The sequence below is a fragment of the Arachis ipaensis genome, chromosome B09, assembly GCF_000816755.2.
Source record: "Arachis ipaensis cultivar K30076 chromosome B09, Araip1.1, whole genome shotgun sequence".
NCBI lineage: Eukaryota > Viridiplantae > Streptophyta > Magnoliopsida > Fabales > Fabaceae > Arachis > Arachis ipaensis.
The window spans coordinates 3,965,259-3,969,281 of NC_029793.2; the positions used below are offsets into that span (position 1 = coordinate 3,965,259).

General features: G+C 28.8%; 1 long non-coding RNA gene and 1 pseudogene across 1 annotated transcript in view; both read left to right on the forward strand.

Moving 5' to 3' along the window:
* Window positions 1-4,023, forward strand: part of LOC110266323 — a 20,229-nt gene that overhangs the window by 11,323 nt on the left and 4,883 nt on the right. Inside the window, exon 2 of the long non-coding RNA XR_002353578.1 lies at window positions 3,031-3,033. This is a non-coding gene — a long non-coding RNA (uncharacterized LOC110266323). The remainder of the gene's footprint in view (window positions 1-3,030; window positions 3,034-4,023) is intronic.
* LOC107614833 overlaps window positions 2,937-4,023 on the forward strand; it is a 2,589-nt pseudogene continuing 1,502 nt past the window's right edge.

Here is a 4,023-nt window from a genome sequence, read left to right on the forward strand (position 1 = left end):
AAAACACTCAAAACACTCTACTGACCTGGGAAAAATAAATTATCTTTTTGTGGGGGTCATGAATTAAATTGGGCAGCTGTAATATTGATAGGTGCGTCTATAATTAGAAGTCCACTTTGTATGTACAATTGACCTACCCTTTACAATGTTCACATTTAATAGTGTCACCAATCTTTAATTACAAAATAGAATATGAATAAAAGATCAACTATATGGTTAGCCAACTTCGGAAAAGGCATCAATCAGAGAGAAAATAATAATAAAAAAATGCCTCATGGTTCACGACACAAGATTGTTTATTGTCTATGATCCTTCATCATAGGCCAATTTCAAAGGTTTATTTGTTTGCTATGCAAATCCCTTACACCGCTTTCACATTATGTTCACACTTCACACTGCCTATTTAATTATTTTGTTGATTTACAAAACATATAATTTATTTTATACAACTAATAATTTAAATGAGGGAAGAGTAGAGAGATTCATACTAGTAAATATCTTTGTTCAATCTCAATGTGTAATGAGATTTACGTCTAATTTTCATCACAATAATAACGAAATTTTACTATATCAAATTTAAAATTATAATTATCAATGTCAAAATTAATACAAAGATAAATTCAACTAAATCAGTTCTACTCTAAGACAAATGAAGTAATAATTTCGTGATTCACAAACTAACACCAAGACCAAATCAAATTACTAAGACCAAACAAAATCAAAGACAAATTGAATCTAAAACTAATAAGTTATCTTTTCTTCTTAGTTAATGACTTTTCATTGATAAACTTTTTCTAATAATTTCTCAATAAATTATCCGGCTTTTTTTTAGTACTAAGAAAACTCAAAATTAAATATCAAATACAAACCAAAATGAAAAAAAAAAGACATTCAATAGTGTAGTATTTAATTTCTGAATGTTCTCCTTAATGCTCATCAAACTTTGTTCTTCTTCTTATAGCAAAAACGATTCTTTTGCTAACCGTTGCAGCTGATCAATTCCACATTTAAGACATGATTATTTTCTTCCTATAAGCAGCAACTTTCCTTTTCTTATTTTTTTCATGTTTCCTTATATATATCCAAATATAATCAAATTATTGCATTGATAATTCATTATTAGCTCATAATTGTTATGATTATTGTTTTTTTTTTCTATTCTTAGCAGCAATAATCTTTTTACTCTTGATGATTAATTCTTTCTAAATCTAACCAATTCAGCATTCATACTAAGGTTAATCCTAAAATTTTATGGCACAAACAATCAATCCATAAATTAGAATCAATTTTTAATCAAATAATTAAATAATTATCATCACAATAAATAATATATTTTTTTAAATTTAACAAAATAAATTAAATTATATATTTATATACAAATACACAAATATATTAATATGTTAATTTTAATAGCTGATTTTGATATACAAATAGTATTTTTGATATTTATTAGGTGGACTTTTTAAATAGAAAACATAATTTTCTATGTATACTATTATACATGCATGCACATGTGCACTGTGTGGAGATTATATATATATATTCGAAGAGAGCTTAAGCATGATAACCAGTTAACCACAGCTATCTTAGTACCGAAATTCAGTGTGTGGTTGAACTAAAGAGATTCATCTTCGTTTTGATATATATAAGAAAGTTCTAAAATTTCGAATGAGTTCTTTTATAAAAATTAGTTATTGCTATTACCTAAAGAATTTAATTTGATGTATTAGAGAAAAGGACAAATAGGTCCTGACTTTTTTATATGCACATATTTAAATTTTTGAGGATTTAAAAATATATTTAAGTTGTTGACCTTTTTAAAATCTAGACATATTGATTATACATGAGAGTATTTTTAAAATTGAACAAATGAGACTCAAGGATCGATATACCCAGATTTTGAAGAGGTGAGGGACTTAAATAAAACGTCTTCAAATTATTTAAACACTGACAAAAATACACCCGAATTTTACTACCGACAAAAACGCATTTAAATAATTTAAAAATAATACCCAACAGTAAATATATATTTTTAAAAAATGCCTTAGAGGTTAAATTTTGATGTGATTTTTTACAATCATAATTAAAAAAAGAGATATTATTATTCTTATAATTGGATGATTTTTGTCTAAGTATATATTTTTTGTGATTTTTTAAAAGTATTATTAGTTGTTAATAAAAAAATTAATAAAAAAATTACAAAAAAATATATACTCAACGAAAAATCACCAAATTTTAAGGATAATAATATCTCATTTTTTAATCATGTTTATAAAAAATTGCATCGAAATTCAATGTCTAATGTATTTTTTGATAAATATATATTTAATGTTAGATAATCTTGCAAAAAAAAAACTAACATTAAATATGTATTTCTCAAAAAATACATTAGACATTGAATTTTGATGCAATTTCTTGCAACCATGATTAGAGAAATAAAATATTACTATTCTTTAAATTTGATAATTTTTTGTTAAGTATATATTATTTTGTGATTTTTAAAAGTATTATTAGTTATTAACAAAAAAAATTATAAAAAAATATATACTTAACGAAAAATCACCAATTTTTATGTATAATAATATCTTACTTTTATAATCATGCTTACAAAAAATTGCATCAAAATTCAATTTCTAAGATATTTTTTGAAAATATATATTTATTGTTGGGTATTGTTGTTATGTTTTTAAATTATTTGAAGGCATTCTGCATTTTTGTCGATAGTAAAATTCGAGTGTATTTTTGTCAGCATTTAAATAATTTAGGAGTATTTTTTGTGGTTAATCCTTTGTAAAATATATAAAACAAAATATAAAAATCATTAATACTTACAAAATATAATTTTTTTGGACATATTTTTTTTTTGGTGACTGGACATATTATTTTATTTCGGTCAAGAATGATTTCCTTTTTAACATAACAAAGTTATAAAGTTAAAATTTCAACTTGACTCTTTTCTATTTTCTTCGGCACCAGTGTATTGTGTAAGTTTCAATTATCAAAAATCAAGAATCAAGATGGAATCCCAAGACAGTTATTAACTTATTATAGAGATTCACTAGAAACCTATAACAGAATCTATTTGGTGGTTTGGTGAGAGAAGGATCCATGATATTCCATTCCCTTCTTCTCAACAAACCCTTTTCTTCAACCATTCACACTCACACCCACTCAAACCTTCTGAAACTCTGCAATCTTTCCAATACTCTTTTCCAAACTAAGCAAGTTCACGCCTTTGCCCTCATCCATGGCTTCCTCCCTCACAGCATCTCCCTCTGCGCCTCCCTCATACTCCAATACGCCACCTTTGGTAACCTCACTGCTTCCCTCCTTCTCTTCCAGCGAACCTCTCTGCACTCCCGCAGCGCCTTCCTCTGGAACACTCTCATTCGCGCAAACTCCATTGCTCGAGTGTTTGACGGGTTTCACACTTACAACCGAATGGTTCGTGCTGGAGTTAAGCCTGATGATCACACCTTTCCATTTGTCCTAAAGTGTTGTTCTGATTTCGAGCGGGTTGAGAAAGGTAAAGAGGTTCATGGGGTTGTCTTTAAGCTTGGTTTTGATAGGGATGTCTTTGTTGGGAATACCCTTTTGATGTTTTATGGTAATTGTGGGTTTTTCGCTGATGCCATGAAGGTGTTTGATGAAATGCCTGAGAGGGATAAGGTGTCTTGGAACACTGTTATTGGGTTGTGTTCTCTGAATGGGTTCTATTATAAGGCGCTCTGGTTTCTCAGAGAGATGGTTGCGGAGGCGTCGGGGTTTAAACCGGATTTAGTTACCGTTGTTAGTGTGTTGCCTATTTGTGCGGAGACTGAGGACGAGGTGATGGCAAGACTAGTGCATTGTTATGCTTTGAAGGTTGGTTTGGTGGGTTGTCATGTGAAGATTGGGAATGCTTTGGTTGATGCTTATGGGAAATGTGGGAACGAGAAAGCTTCCAAGCGGGTTTTTGATGAAATGGACGACAGAAATGTGGTTTCTTGGAATGCTGTCATGACAAGTTTTTCTTTTAGAGTT